We start from the raw sequence: 17,682 nt of genomic DNA, 5'->3' as shown, positions 1-17,682 counted from the left end.
CAGAGACAACAGGCTCACAGACACAGACAACAGGCTCACAGACACAGACAACAGGCTCACAGACACAGACAAGAGGCTCATAAACACAAACAACAGGCCCACAGACACAGACAACAGGCTCATAGACAGACAACAAGGTCACAGACACAGACAACAGACTCACAGACAGAGACAACAGGCTCACAGACATAGTCAACAGACTCACAGAGACAACAGGCTCACAGAAACAGGCAACTGGCTCACAGACACAGACAACAGGCTCAGAGGCAGAGACAACAGGCTCACAGACAGAGACAACAGGCTCACAGACACAGACAACAGGCTCACAGAGACAACAGGCTCACAGACACAGACAACAGAGTCACAGAGACAACAGGCTCACAGACACAGACAACAGGCTCACAGAGACAGACAACAGGCTCACAGAGACAGACAACAGGCTCACAGACAGAGACAACAGGCTCACAGACAGAGACAACAGGCTCACAGACACAGACAACAGAGTCACAGAGACAGACAACAGGCTCACAGACAGAGACAACAGGCTCACAGACAGAGACAACAGGCTCACAGACACAGACAACAGTCACAGAGACAACTGGCTCACAGACACAGACAACAGGCTCACAGACACAGACAACAGGCTCACAGAGACAACAGGCTCACAGACACAGACAACAGGCTCACAGACACAGACAACAGGCTCACAGACACAGACAACAGGCTCACAGACACAGACAACAGGCTCACAGAGACAACAGGCTCACAGACACAGACAACAGGCTCACAGACACAGACAACAGGCTCACAGACACAGACAACAGTCACAGAGACAACAGGCTCACAGACACAGACAACAGGCTCACAGACACAGACAACAGGTTTACAGACACAGACAAGAGGCTCATAAACACAAACAACAGGCCCACAGACACAGACAACAGGCTCATAGACAGACAACAAGGTCACAGACACAGACAACAGACTCACAGACAGAGACAACAGGCTCACAGACATAGTCAACAGACTCACAGAGACAACAGGCTCACAGAAACAGGCAACTGGCTCACAGACACAGACAACAGGCTCACAGAGACAACTGGCTCACAGACACAGACAACAGGCTCAGAGGCAGAGACAACAGGCTCAGACACAAACAACAGGCTCACAGACACAGACAACAGTCACAGAGACAACTGGCTCACAGACACAGACAACAGGCTCACAGGCACAGACAACAGGTTTACAGACACAGACAAGAGGCTCATAAACACAAACAACAGGCCCACAGACACAGACAACAGGCTCATAGACAGACAACAAGGTCACAGACACAGACAACAGGCTCACAGAGACAACAGGCTCACAGACAGAGACAACAGGCTCAGAGGCAGAGACAACAGGCTCACAGACAGAGACAACAGGCTCACAGACACAGACAACAGGCTCACAGACACAGACAACAGTCACAGAGACAACAGGCTCACAGACACAGACAACAGGCTCACAGACACAGACAACAGGCTCACAGACACAGACAACAGGCTCACAGGCAGAGGCAACAGAGTCACAGACACAGGCAACAGGCTCACAGACAGAGACAACAGGCTCACAGACACAGACAACAGGCTCACAGACACAGACAACAGGCTCACAGACACAGACAACAGGCTCACAGACACAGACAACAGGCTCACAGACACAGACAAGAGGCTCACAGACACAGACAACAGGCTCACAGACACAGACAACAGGTTTACAGACACAGACAAGAGGCTCATAAACACAAACAACAGGCCCACAGACACAGACAACAGGCTCACAGACACAGACAACAGGCCCACAGACACAGACAACAGGCTCACAGACACAGACAACAGGCTCATAGACAGACAACAAGGTCACAGACACAGACAACAGACTCACAGACAGAGACAACAGGCTCACAGACATAGTCAACAGACTCACAGAGACAACAGGCTCACAGAAACAGGCAACTGGCTCACAGACACAGACAACAGGCTCAGAGGCAGAGACAACAGGCTCACAGACAGAGACAACAGGCTCACAGACAGACAACAGGCTCACAGACAGAGACAACAGGCTCACAGACAGAGACAACAGGCTCACAGACACAGACAACAGGCTCACAGACACAGACAACAGAGTCACAGAGACAGACAACAGGCTCACAGACAGAGACAACAGGCTCACAGACACAGACAACAGGCTCACAGACACAGACAACAGGCTCACAGACAGACAACAAGGTCACAGACACAGACAACAGGCTCACAGACACAGACAACAGGCTCACAGACACAGACAACAGGCTCACAGACACAGACAACAGGCTCACAGACACAGACAACAGGCTCACAGACCCAGACAACAGGCTCATAGGCAGAGGCAACAGGCTCACAGAGACAGACAACAGGCTCACAGACACAGACAACAGGCTCACAGACACAGACAACAGGCTCACAGACAGAGACAACAGGCTCACAGACACAGACAACAGGCTCACAGACACAGACAACAGGCTCACAGACACAGACAACAGAGTCACAGAGACAGACAACAGGCTCACAGACAGAGACAACAGGCTCACAGACACAGACAACAGGCTCACAGACAGAGACAACAGGCTCACAGACAGAGACAACAGGCTCACAGACACAGACAACAGAGTCACAGACACAGACAACAGGCTCACAGACAGAGACAACAGGCTCACAGATACAACAGGCTCACAGACACAGACAACAGGCTCACAGACACAGACAACAGGCTCACAGACACAGACAACAGGCTCACAGACACAGACAACAGGCTCACAGACAGAGACAACAGGCTCACAGACACAGACAACAGGCTCACAGACAGAGACAACAGGCTCACAGACACAGACAACAGGCTCACAGACACAGACAACAGGCTCACAGACACAGACAACAGGCTCACAGACAGACAACAAGGTCACAGACACAGACAACAGGCTCACAGACAGAGACAACAGGCTCACAGACACAGACAACAGAGTCACAGAGACAACAGGCTCACAGACACAGACAACAGGCTCACAGACACAGACAACAGGCTCACAGACACAGACAACAGGCTCACAGACAGACAACAAGGTCACAGACACAGACAACAAGCTCACAGACACAGACAACAGGCTCACAGACACAGACAACAGGCTCACAGACACAGACAACAGGCTCACAGACACAGACAACAGAGTCACAGAGACAACAGGCTCACAGACAGAGACAACAGGCTCACAGACACAGACAACAGGCTCACAGACACAGACAACAGGCTCACAGACAACAGGCTCACAGGCACAGACAACAGGCTCACAGACACAGACAACAGGCTCACAGACACAGACAACAGGCTCACAGACACAGACAACAGAGTCACAGAGACAACAGGCTCACAGACAGAGACAACAGGCTCACAGACACAGACAACACGCTCAGAGGCAGAGACAACAGGCTCACAGACACAGACAACAGGCTCACAGACACAGACAACAGGCTCACAGACACAGACAACAGGCTCACAGACACAGACAACAGGCTCACAGACAGACAACAAGGTCACAGACACAGACAACAGGCTCACAGACAGAGACAACAGGCTCACAGACACAGACAACAGAGTCACAGAGACAACAGGCTCACAGACACAGACAACAGGCTCACAGACACAGACAACAGGCTCACAGACACAGACAACAGAGTCACAGAGACAACAGACTCACAGACACAGACAACAGGCTCACAGACACAGACAACAGGCTCACAGACACAGACAACAGGCTCACAGACAGAGACAACAGAGTCACAGAGACAACAGGCTCACAGACAGAGACAACAGGCTCACAGACACAGACAACAGGCTCACAGACACAGACAACAGGCTCACAGACACAGACAACAGGCTCACAGACAGACAACAAGGTCACAGACACAGACAACAGGCTCACAGACAGAGACAACAGGCTCACAGACACAGACAACAGGCTCACAGACACAGACAACAGGCTCACAGACACAGACAACAGGCTCACAGACACAGACAACAGGCTCACAGACAGAGACAACAGAGTCACAGAGACAACAGGCTCACAGACAGAGACAACAGGCTCACAGACACAGACAACAGGCTCACAGACACAGACAACAGAGTCACAGAGACAACAGGCTCACAGACACAGACAACAGGCTCAGAGGCAGAGACAACAGGCTCACAGACACAGACAACAGGCTCACAGACACAGACAACAGGTTTACAGACACAGACAAGAGGCTCATAAACACAAACAACAGGCCCACAGACACAGACAACAGGCTCACAGACACAGACAACAGGCTCACAGACACAGACAACAGGCTCACAGACAGAGACAACAGACTCACAGACATAGATAACAGACTTGTGGTTGCCAAGGGGGAGAAGGGATGGGAGATGGATGGACTCGGAATTTGGGATCAGTAGTTGCAAACTATTACATATAGAATGCATAAACAGCAAGGTCCTACTGTGTAGGCTGGGGAACTATATTAAATATCCCGTGGTAAACTATAGCGGAATAGAATCTGAAAAAGCATAGGTATGTATATATGTGTGTATATATATACGTATACACATACACACACAGACAGTATTTGTGTGCTTATTTGCTCAGTTGTGTCCGACTCTTTGCAACCCCATGGACTGTATCCAGCCATGCTCTTCTGTCCACAGAATTCTCCAGGCAAGAATACTGGAGTGGGTTGCCATTCCCTTCTCCAGGGGATCTTCCCAACCCAGAGATTTAACCTGGGTCTCCTGTATTGCAGGCAGATTCTTTACCATTTGACCCACCAGTGAAGCCCATACACACACACACACACACACACACACACACACACACACACAGAGTATGTGTGTGCTTAGCTGTTCAGTCGTGTTGGACTTTTTGAGAACCCCATGGGCTGTAGCCCACCAGGCTATCCTTTTATACTGTATGTACATATATACATGTATTTATGCATATATATATATAGTATGAAAGTATATGCATATATGTAAATGTATTGTATGCATATGTATGTATGTATATGTATAACTGAGTTACTTTGGTATATACCAGAAATTAAACACAACATTGTAAATCAACTATACTTCAATAAAATAATTGTTGTTTTAAAAAAGTTACTGAGCAATGACTCAAGGTAAAGGTCCTTGCCAGCTATGGAAACAGGGAGTATGGGAAACATCTCCTTCCATCTGTCAAGCTTTGACTAAGACAGTGGTTTGCTACCCCAACTGCATATAAGCATCTCTTAGAGAGCTTTAAAAAATGCTGATGCCATTAGGGAAGCAATGCCACTTACATTAACACCTAAAATAACCAAATACTGAAGAATAAATCTAACCAAGGAGAAAAGGGACTTGTATGCCAAAAGCTACAAAAATTGCTAGAAGAAATTAAAGACCTAAATAAATGGGAAAAAATGTCGTTTGTTCATGGATAGGAAGAGGTAACATTGTTATGATGTCAATGCTTCCTAAAATGGTCTGCAGATTCAACACAAACCCTATCAGAATCCCAAGGTGTTTTTTTTTTTTTAAAAGCAGGAATAGAAAAGCCAATCCTCAAGCTTACACGGGATTGCAAATGGCCCCAAATAACCAAAAAAATCTTGAAAAAGAAGAATAAAGTTAGAGGGCTCATATCACTGGACTGTGAAACTTACTACAAGGCCACAGTAGTAGAAACAGCATGAAACTAGCATCAGGATGGGCAGATGGACCACTGGAATATAATAGAGATCCCGGAAATAAACCCTCACATATATGGTGCTATGGACTGAACATTGTGTCAAGATTCTTAATCTTGAAGCTCTAATCCCAATTGTGATGGTATTTGAAAGTGGGGCCTTTAAGAGGTGATTCAGTCATGAAGGTGGAATCTTCATGAAAGAGATTAGTCCCCTTAAAAGAATGGACAAGAGAGAGATGATTTCTCTTTCTGCCATATGAGGATATAGCAGGAAGGCATCCATCTGCAAACCAGGAAAAGAGCTGTCACCAAGAAGCCGACTCCACTGGTACCCTGATCTCAGACTTCTGCCCCCAATAACTGTGAGAGGGACCCATTTGTTGTTTAAGCCACCCAATCTATGGTAAAACATAGATCCCAAACTAAGACATATGATCCATTGATTATCTTTTGTGGGTGTGGTGCTCCACAGCATGTGAGATCTTCCTGGATCAGGGATCAAACCTGTGTCTCCTGCTTTGGGATCATGGAGTCTAAACTGCTGAACCACTAGGGAAGTCCTGACACCAGGTTTTTAATGTGAGCTTGAGAGGGGCTGAGGATGCCCCTCTAAGCGTTATTCCAAATAGAAGAGATGCTCCAAGGGTAGACATTAGACCTGTTATGCCTGAGCTGCCAACATGCCTTTCACTGTTGAGAGGTCATAGCTCAGCTCTATGGTACCATTTATCCACAGGGGCCTTGGACCTAATCCTCAATCTCTCTCACTGATCCCTGGTTTCCTCATCCATAAAATGGCAGAGGGGCGGGGCAGGGTGTGACGATTGAACATTTCCATCAGGCTGTTGAAAATCCAGTGACTCTGTGTGTTCAGTGGACAATACTGGATTAAAAGTGTTGGAAAGGATTTTTGGTCCTTTCAGTTGAGTGCCAGATGAAGCTGTTGCTTTGTGTTCAGAGGCCAAGCTCAAGTTATATCCTCCCAATATATATTCCTATTCTAGAAAATACACAAGCAAAAGACCTACAAAGTAAAGGACAGATTCCTGTCACCTGTCACACCTACTCTTGAGCATACATTGTTAGAGAAGGCAGAACCTCCAACCCCATTCAAATGGATAACCCGCCCCCTCCCCATCACGCGGCCTGCGGGAAGGCAAGCTCATCTCCGTGTGGGTCACCAGGCTTGACTGTCAATGACCATGGCCAAAGGCAGGGCCCAGCGTGGACAGCTACTGATAAGGAGGGACCAGAGGCCTTTGTTGGATGCCTCAGTGACTGACAAAGCCCCCCTGGCTCCCAGAACTGAAATCAACCTTGCCAAGAAGGAGGGAAGAGGAGAGAGGGGAGGCCCTGCATTTGCCTGGGATATTTATCCAGAAGGGACTAAAGGCAAAATCCGAACTGCGCTTATCTCTGTTTCCTAAATCACATTTTCTGCTCTTGGGTAAAATCTGGGCTGGAAAGCAAAGTTTGGTTCAGTTATTGGAAAATAAAGGTCCATTTTCATATATCTGCGTTTGTGGCTGTGAAGAGTATCCCTGCTACACTGGCAGTTTGCTACAGAGAAGTGAGAGAAGACACCCCAGATACGTGATTGGGGTCCATAGACATGTATGAAACATTCTCCCTTCAGCAATAAGAGGAGGGAGAGTGGCAGATGCTGGTTTGAATCAAAATAGTCAGGTCGTAAGGAGTTTCTCTTATATCATCAGGTAGAGCGAAAGCTTAGTGAAGTCTCTTGGTAAAAGCCTTGTCTTGTTTCGTTTTATTTTTCCCTAAACCACTGAAAACAGAAGGTCTCCATGGTGAAAGATAAGACTTGGACACCTGATGTGAAGAACTGACTCCTTGGAAAAGACCCTGATGCTGGGAAAGATTGAAGGCAGGAGGAGAAGGGGACAACAGAGGATGAGATGGTTGGATGGCACCACCAATTCGATGGACATGAGTTTGAGCAAGCTCCAGGAGTTGGTGATGGACAGGGAAGTCTGGCGTGCTGCAGTCCATGGGGTCACAAAGACCTGGACACCGCTGAGTGGCTGAACTGAACTGAACTTCTAGCTCAGCCGTGAGGGTCAGGCCATTGTAGTGGGACCATACTCTACTGTGAGCGCCAATATAGAGAGAGTGGTGTCCAAGAGCATGGGCCCCACCTTCGGAAAAGCTCTGCTTTGGGGCAAGTCACTTAACCGCTCTGAACCCTTTCAGTCTATAACAAGAAGATGGTAACACCAACCCTGTAAAATTCCTCTGATGATAAAAGAGAATTGTGTGCAGATAGAGACACAGACCTGGGTAGGATCCCAGTGCTGCACAAGGCTTCTGCTGCCTCTCACAAGTAGCCCCATTCCCTTCCTAGAACCCTGGTCCTCCAGAGATGATGAAAATTTGTGAAGAATTTCCCAGGCTACTCTGGAGCTCCTGTCAGCCTGCTGTGATCTCAGGCACAGGTTTAGTCAAATCCACAGACGGCAGCTATGAGTCTCGGGAGGGGAGAGAGGGCCACTCTTCCTTTGGGGTCAGGAAAGAGGCCATCTGCCTTTCAGCATCCATCAGGGCCAATGGTGGGGAAGCCAAGCAGCTTCAGAGTCTCCTCTAACTGGGGAAAAGGCAAGGCAGGGAAGAGGCAGCTGCATGTGCAAAGACACTGGCACACTGGAGGAACAGAAAGCAAGCCTGCCTGGCTGAAGACAAGAAAGCTTCAGCAGGAGGTGGGAGAAGACGGTAGTGAAGTGTCATGAGAATAGACTTTCTGGGAGCCAGACAATCCTCTAAGCCTCTACTGACCCGTTCAGACCTCACAACAAGCCCATGTGGTCAGGACTAGCATTGTTCTTTCCTTTTACAGTTCATGGCAAAGAGAGGGCTTCCGTTAAGAAAGCTGTGGTACATATACACAATGGAACATTACTCAGCTATTAAAAAGAATGCATTTAAATCAGTTCTAATGAGGTGGATGAAACTGGAGCCTATTATACAGAGTGAAGTAAGTCAGAAAGAAAACACCAATATAGTATATTAACACATATATATGGAATTTAGAAAGATGGTAACGACAACCCTATATGTGAGATAGCAAAAGAAACACAGATATAAAGAACAGACTTTTGGACTCTGTGGGAGAAGGCGAGGGTGAGATGATTTGAGAGAATAGCACTGAAACACGTATATTACCATATGTGAAATAGATGACCAGTCCAGGTTCAATGCGTGAAGCAGGGCACTCAAAACCTATGTACTGGGACAAACCCAGAGGGATGAGATGGGGAGGGCGGTGGGAGAGGGGTTCGGGATGGGGGACGCATGTACACCCGTGGCTGATTCATGTCAATGTATGGCAAAAACCGCCACAATATTGTAATTAGCCCCCTATTAAAATAAATAAATTAATTTAAAAAAAGAAAGATGAGAGGGCTTCTGTGACCTGCCCAACATCATACAGGGAGGATTTAGAGCCAGCCCGCCTGGCTTCCCCAGGTACCCCTCTAATCATTCTGTCTGCTGTCCCAGGCGCAGGCTGGGTGTTTATTAGAGGGTGTTGGTGTTGTTCAGCCACTCAGTCATGTCCAGCTCTTTGTGACCCAGGCTTCCCTGTCCTTCACTATCTCCTGGAGTTTGCTCAAACTCATGTCCACTGAGTCAGTGATGCTATCTAACCATCTCATCCTCTGTCGCCTCCCTCTCCTCCTGCCCTTACTCTTTCCCAGCATCAGGGCCTTTTCCAATGAGTCGGCTCTTTGCATCATTACTAAAGGTATCAGGCCTTATCCTGAGAGCAGTTGGAGCTCAGTGGGAGCAGCCCAGAAGCTCATCTGAATCTTAAGACAGAGGAGATTCCTCCGGTGGCTAGTAGACGAGGCCACCCGCTCAGAGCCCCTGAGGGTGCTCCTCAGCATGAAATTAGGGGCCGTGGCTGGACTGCTGCTGAGGGAGATGGGGTGATTTACAGATGTTGGGAGCTCTCTTTACCCTAACTCTGGAAGAATTAGCTCCAACTGACTCCCTTCTGGGAGTATGGGGGGAGGGTGCTGGGAAACGGGAGGGGCGAGGTGTCAACTCACCAGAGAGCCTGGCAGTCCCTCCAGGGACACAGCTGTCACTTCCCACTGCCTCTCCTGTCAAAGTGAAGCTCTGGGAGCTCCCACCTTCGAAGCTAGGGGTTGCAGGAGCCGGCAGACCCCAGGGGACCCCCATTCAGATAGATTCCCTAAGAACCAAACAAACAGGGAGACAGGCCCCCCTGGGGGCCCAGAAGCCCTCTCCAGACCCTTCTTAGGCCCCCTGCCTCCCACCGTGGGGGCCGAGGCTTTAACCTGCATCTCCAGGAAGACCCGGAGTTCTGACACAATGGCTTTCACCCTTCGTGTGGCCCGTGTGCCTTGGCAGAGGGAATCAAAGTTCATCGGAAAGAATGTGCCCAGAGAATCAGACAATTCTCACTGTCCTGGACTGCTCTGAACGAAACTCTCACCTCCTGGTAGTGTTTACCTCCAGCGCACACACAGCCTGGGCTCCCTGCTGATACAAATGTTCTGACTTCCAGCGCAGCAGCCCAGGCCCTTCAGAAAGGCCAAAAAAATCATGTTTTGCCCTCGAAGGGCTTCTCTGGTGGCTCAGGCAGTAAAGAATCTGCCTGCAATGCAGGAGACCTGGGATCAATCCCTGGGTCAGGAAGATCCCTTGGAGGAGGGAATGGCAGTCCACGCCAGTATTCTTGCCTGGAGAATCCCCTGGACAGAGGAGCCAGGCAGAGGTACAGTCCACGGGGTAACAAAGAGTCAGACGCGACTGAGTGACCAGCCCAAACACTTGGCCTCTAAGCTTCACACCGCCCAACATTTACGGCCAGGAAGAAGGGGATCCAGCCTTGGGGTGAGGCAGGGAGACTCCAAACTGCCTCCCTCCAGCACTTTGAGGTCTCTGCGATTTGCATTCTGCTTCACCCTATTTCCTGCAACCACTGAGAGTTAATCTCCACAGCCCAGATTAGTTTATTCGATTAACTCTGCTCCCTATAGACCATCCTGGGAGCTCTCCGCCACGCATCCAGCACCGGCCTCGCCAACATTTTACCAGCCCGAAGAAGATTCAATAGAATAATCTCTTTCCTTTCTTCCTTTCATATGATTGGAAAATAAATTGAAAATGAATTTCAGGCATTGCTTGTGTTTTAAATAGGAGATAAAGGGCAGCCCCTGGTGCCAGCTACTTCAATAGATGGTGGGAGTGGCTTCCATTATAAACAACACAAACAGGCTTTCCCAGGGAGGCAGCGGGCTTTTAAGCACATGTGTTAGGCTGCCGACGATATTTGTGCAGTTAGGTTATTACATTTCAACACCTTTAACTGATGACTATTATTTTTGTTTGTTTGTGGAGAACTCCACAAACATAGCCATCAAAACTCAAAGTTCTAAGAGAAAACCATTCCCTCCAGCATCTTATTTCAAAATGTTTCTTAAGCCATTGGTACTCCACCTTGCCTCTGTGCTGAACTAACTGGGGAATATTTTATTTACTTACTTATTTTTGGCTGTGCTGCGTTCTTGATGCTACAAGGGTTTTTCTGCAGTTGCAGCGAGCAGGGGCTACTCTCTAGTTGTGGAGCACGGGCTTCTCAATGCAGTGGCTTCTCTTGTGGAGCACAGGCTCTAGGGCACCGTGGGCTTCAGTAGTTGCCAATCCTGGGCTCTAGGGAACAGACTCAGTAGTTGTGGCCCCTGGGCACAGCATGTAGGATCTTCCTGGAGCAGGGATTGAACCCGTGTCTCCTGCACTGGCAGGGAAATTCTTTACCACTGAACCACCAGGGGAGCCCTACGTGGGGAATTTTTTAAAACTCAGATGCTTGGCCCCTACGCCCAGAAATTCAGATTTAATAGGTCAGAGGTGTGACCTGGGAAGGAAGAAGACTTGTAAAGTGTGATGATTATGATGATTTTCATTTTAAGCTTGCTTTTTGATTTCTAACAATTCTTTCAAAAGAGGATGCCAAAGTGGAGCCACACTTGAGAACTTTCGTCACCAACTGTTCCCTGGTGACTTAGATGGTAGATAATCTGCCTGCCATGCAGGAAACCCTGGTTCAATGCCCGGGTCGGGAAGATCCTCTGGAGGAGGAAATGGCAACCCACTTCAGTATTCTTGCCTGGGGGATCCCACGGACAGAGGAATCCAAGGGGTCGAAAAGAGTCGGACATAACTGGGCGACCAACACACACGCACATTCTCTGCTAATATCCATCTCAGGAAAACTCAAGGGCATCACCACCTAATTAACCAACCTATGAAACAGGGCACTCTCCCACTCTTGACATCTTGTTAGAAACTTCGAGTCAACATGCTAGTCCTTCTTAACCTTCTTTTTTCCAACAGAGCAGGTGCCTGCCAAGCAGTAGGTGTCTTGGTGGGAGGGCCCTGGGTAGACAGTGACCCCAGTGTTTCTAAGGCCACGTTCACGGATGTATTTATACAGGGCCTGTGTTCAGCGTTTGTCATCACTGTCATCAAAAATGATTTCCTGGGTCATAAAAATGACTATAAAGCTTGACCTCAGAGAGGCGACTTGCCTATTTGCTTATTCATGTTCAAAATGTAATGTCAAACACTGTTCTATTAGTGGTTGCTTTTCACACGGAATTTGCTCGGGCTTGATAACAATGATGACTGGAGAAGCAGCTGCATTCTGATGTTGCTCCAAATAGAAGGGTGGTGAGATACCTAGAGCAATGGTGCTGACAAGGCAGATGAAGCTGGGAAAAGATGTGCTAGTGCGGATGTTACCTTGCCCTGGCAGCACCCTTTCAGAAATGGGTACTTCATCACCGCATAATAACAACCGCAGGATCCCTGGGACAAGGGTCTTCCCTAAGAGATTTCTGGTTCTCATACACAATGCGGCCACTGGTTTTACCCTGCCATCCACATGCCTGTTTGAAAAATGCACTGAGATCTAATTAAAGTGGACGGCCACACTTCTTTTAATTATTCATTACAGCTCCAGTACACAGATTCTCTTTCTAAAGTTAGAGTAATTGTCAAGTAATGAGGCCTCATACCCCCTCCCACTTCCTCATCAAATCAGGCTGTAGACTAGCTTACCTCCTAATCATATTAGCTCAACATTACTATGGGTGGCAGGAAGCTTGGGGGTCAGACTCATATTTTCAAAGAAGAATCCTATCTTTAAATTAGATTATTAAAACACTCGGACAAGAAGACACGCCTAGATACATGTCTGATCAATAGCTGGGCGCTGGTGCAGTTTTTGAAAGATGGAGTGCATCTACCTTCATTAAATTATATGATTGTAAAGGATGGGTTATTGCTCAGCTAGGAGCCTTCAGCTAAGTCACATTAGAGCCAACATTAGGAGGGTGGGTAACTTTTAAAAAATAATAATTACAAAACAAAATTGTAAACACACACACAAATCTGAGTGTGTGATTTCGGTCCCACACCAAGAAATAAAAATGTTTTAAACTGAATGCTCTCAATGTCTTTATTAACCAAAATTATAATAAATAGATTTCAAGTTGAGGTTATTTTTCTTAAAGTCCTTGAAGTGCTTTTCAATGTATGTGTTTGCAGGTTCTGCCTTGTGGAAACCTCAGAAAGGACTCTGTCCTCAATTTACATTTCAGCCATTTGGAATTCTGAACACTTCTGCTTTCTCCTTCGGAATATTTTATGGTAAGCCAAACGTCATCTATTTGGAATCTATGATATTTTACCTTTGGAATGTGGGATTCCTTTTGTTAAAAGAATCCTCTCTTCTGTACATTTCCAGAGTTTTAAAAAGGCGCTTGGTCCAAAATCCATCGCAATATAGAAACAAGTGCTCAAAAAGATTTTAAATCCTACAATTAAATCTTCATGTTAACAGGACACAGAATTGCATGTTTTTGGATTCTCTGATGGCAACTTTTCCTGTCATTCTTCCCCACAGATGCTAGATGCTGGGTCTTATGCCTGTGTCTATATGTGTTTCAATCATGTCTGACCCTTTGAGACCCCAAGGACAGTAGCCCGCCAGGCTGGCTCCTCTGTCCATTGGATTCTCCAGGCAAGGATACTGGAGTGGGTTGCCATACCCCCCTCCAGGGTATCTTCCCCACCCAGGAATTGAACCCAGGTCTCTTGTGTCTCCTGTGGGTTCTTCACCACTAGCACCATCTTATGCCTAGATGATTCCAATTCCTCATGGCCAACCTCTCCCATTTAGTAGATTACTCTCCATTTAGTAGATTACTCTGCACATAGTCGGCACTCAATAATTGTTCCTGGGGTTTACAATTTGGCTATTCGTTTTCCATCCTCCATGCTGATTGTAAAAGAAACTCATCATATGCGGGCGAGCATGCTGTCAACAGAACAGCATGGGGTCCCCCAGATCCAGCCTTCAGACACAGCCCCAGGAACTCTGCTTCAGGCTGGGGAGCCCATAGATCTGCAAGTTAGCTGCCACACTGGGCTCCACCCTCCTGCAGAGCATCACAGCTCACAGGCCCTAACCCCCCATCTCCTTTCTTCTGACAAAGTACAGAATATCAATAGCATTTTAGGCTTAGAAAGTTCAAGGGTCAATCTTCAAGGTGCTTAAGATGGGGGTGGGGGGGGTGGAAATTCCCTGGAGACTTGAAGCCAAACTCAGTCCACAATAGCCAGGCTGGTGTCCTTGGGGTGCCTGACAGGGAAGCCATCTCCAAATAAATAGAGGCATCCCCGTGTGAAAGCGCCAGTGTTCCTCATGCTAATTAAACAAACCAATTATGGTAATTAACTGGCACAAATGTTTAAATGGCTGTGAATCAGAGTGAAGGGGGTTCCCACTTAGCCACCACGCAATTATCCTGGTAAAAATGGATCTCTAAACAAGTGTGTCCGAAACATTTCTGATCGCTTTTAAAATCTCTATATTGAAGTTCTTAAGAAGGATCTGCCATCCAGTTCCAGCTTTACACCATTAAAGACAAGAAATATTAGAAAAAAAAGGGAGAAAAAGAAAACATAAACCAAAATTTTAAAATCCTGCTACCTTGACAAGGTTGTTATATGAGATGTTATTTTTCCCATCCCTTAGTAATTAAAGAAATTCCATTTTGGTGAAGGTCACCTTGACTTAGGAAGGAAAGAAGGCCTGAATGATATGCTAATTAGGACACATCTCTTTGGAAACTGTCTAAATGGCTGAATAGATATTTTTAGAGCCAGCCTGTGGTTAAAATAGTTTGCACCAAGTTCTCACTTTTTGTTTTCTTCCTAAAGAGAGTTGGTTGGTCGAGTGGATCCCTTGTTGTTGAAATTCAATCAAGGGCATTAAAGTGTAAACCAGTTGGAAAAACAAAGAGCTTGAGGGAAATTAGTTGCTTCAACAACAACAAACAAGCACTTGGTAATCTTCTTAGAGAAATTAATGAAGAGCCAACCCCCCTCAACCAGGGAGAAGAATGAACTTTGGCTGTCAAAGCGCAGGCCTGGGAGGTTTAGAGAGAAGGTGTGAATGAAGAGAGAAGGATTAAATGGAGCTTCAATGAGAACACAAAGCAATTTGGGGGATCTGAAAGCACAGCGCACCCATTTTCAGATGGAAGAGTATTTTGGAGGGCCAAGGGGTTCTAATCCCTTATGCAAATCTCCTTAGATTGAAGTTTGCTTAAGTGTTTTATTTCTTTGCATACAATTAACATTCGAAGCTCTGAAATGCTAGCTGACTTCAAAGAAGCCTCCCAGTCAAGAAGCATCTTGAGTTATCAAGCATGCTGCATTTCATCATCCTTCCAAGTTTTCTGATTCTTTAAGATGAAATCACATTTTTCAGTCTTGAAGGCCTTCCACACACTGGAAAAAATAAAAAGCTACCTTCCCCACCACCAAATGAACAAACAAGCAAAGCACCCTCCCCACTGGCGTTACAGGCCAGAATTTTATCTTGTCTTTGTTGGTTTGAAGATAGATAATTTAATCTCCTATTTTACTTCCAATGTGATCATGTTCCTTACACTCGTATATAACGCCGATCTATGAGCCGTATTTTGTTATTTTTAAATATTTATTTGGAAATAACTTCAAATTCACAGAAAAGTTACAAAACTAAAAACAATATAAAGAACGCCCTTTCACTCTGGCCTAGATTCACCTATCACTAGCATTTTCCATTGTTGTATCATTATGCATGTCACACACACACATACACACATACCCCAAATTTGCTTCTAAAACTGCTTGAGAGTACATTACACACCTCAAGTTACATATCCCCAGATGTCTCCATGGGGATTTCCTAAAAACAGGAATATCCTCTTACATAACCACAATATCGATAGCAACTTCAGTGAACTTAACCTCGATACAATAACTTTTATCTTGTTGATCATTTATGTTTCAATTTTGTCAGTTGACCCAATAATGTTTGTGTTTTTTAAATAATTTTATTTATTTATTTTTGCTTGTGCTGGGTCTTCATTGCTGTGAAGGCTTTCCTTTAGTTGCAGCAATTAACATTTCTTTGTGAGAGTTGGACTGTGAAGAAGGCTGAGCACCAAAGAATTGATGCTTTTGAATTGTGGTGTTGGAGAAGACTCTTGAGAGTCCCTTGGACTGCAAGGAGATCCAACCAGTCCATTCTGAAGGAGATCAGCCCTGGGATTTCTTTGGAAGGAATGATGCTGAAGCTGAAACTCCAGCACTTTGGCCGCCTCATGCGAAGAGTTGACTCATTGGAAAAGACTTTGATGCTGGGAGGGATTGGGGGCAGGAGGAGAAGGGGACGACCGAGGATGAGATGGCTGGATGTCATCACCGACTCGATGGACGCAACTCTGAGTGAACTCTGGGAGTTGGTGATGGACAGGGAGGCCTGGCGTGCTGCGATTCATGGGGTCGCAAAGAGTCGGACAGGACTGAGCGACTGAACTGAACTGAACTAGTTGCAGCAAGTTGGGGTTGGTTACTCTCTAGTTGCAGTGCCTGGGCTTCGCATTGTTGGGGCTTCTCTTGTTGCCGAGCACAGGCTCCAGGGTGTGAGGGCTTCAGTAGTTGCAGCACGTGGGCTCAGTAGTTGTAGCTCCTGGGCTCTGGCCACAGGCTCAGTAGTTGTGGCGCACAAAAGTAAATAAAATAAGCTGGTGCACCGCAGCATGTGGGATCTTCCCAGACCAGGGATCAAACACCTGTCTCCTGCATTGGGAGGCAGGTTCTTTAACACTGAGCCACCAGAGAAGCCCCAGTAATGTTCTTCATAGCATCCCCCCCGCCACTGCAGTATAGGACCCCAGGTAGGAGCAGTTATTACATTTGGTTGTCATACCTTTTATAGCTTGAGAATGTTTTTAAAGGTATATAAATTTTAAAGCATTCAGATGTTTTTAGTAAAAAATGATTAGATTCAATAAATGACTGCACAATTTAATATAGATACCTTTAAAAAACATGTTTATCTATTTATTTGGCTGCTCAGGGTCTTAGTTGTGGCAGTTGGGATGTTTAGTTGCTTCATGGGGGATCTAGTTCCCTGATCAGGGATTGAACCTGTGATACCTGCAATGGGAGTGCCCACTGGACCTCCAGGGAAATCCCAATATAGGTACTTTAAAGTACAAATTTTTGCCAACGTTTGTAATTGATGTATGTGGAACAGGGTCAGGGAATAGCAGTAAATAACACAATGACAATAAACCTTTGTTGATGGTTTGCTAGGAGCCAGCAGCTCTGCTAAGTGATTTGCGTAGACAATCTGTGTGATTCCCTGTTCTATCCAGGCTTCCTTTTCTCTCTCCCCAGCACAGAATGAAGGGGCTTCCAGAAATGCTCAGAATCCCCCTTCTGACTCCTTATAAGAATCTCAACCTTTGAATCCCACTTTTGGGATTCAGGCCTGGGGTCCTATGGGCCATGAAGGC

The sequence above is a fragment of the Ovis canadensis genome, chromosome 14 (genome assembly GCF_042477335.2).
Source record: "Ovis canadensis isolate MfBH-ARS-UI-01 breed Bighorn chromosome 14, ARS-UI_OviCan_v2, whole genome shotgun sequence".
Taxonomy (NCBI): Eukaryota; Metazoa; Chordata; class Mammalia; order Artiodactyla; family Bovidae; genus Ovis; species Ovis canadensis.
Note: the sequence above shows the minus strand (reverse complement) of the source record.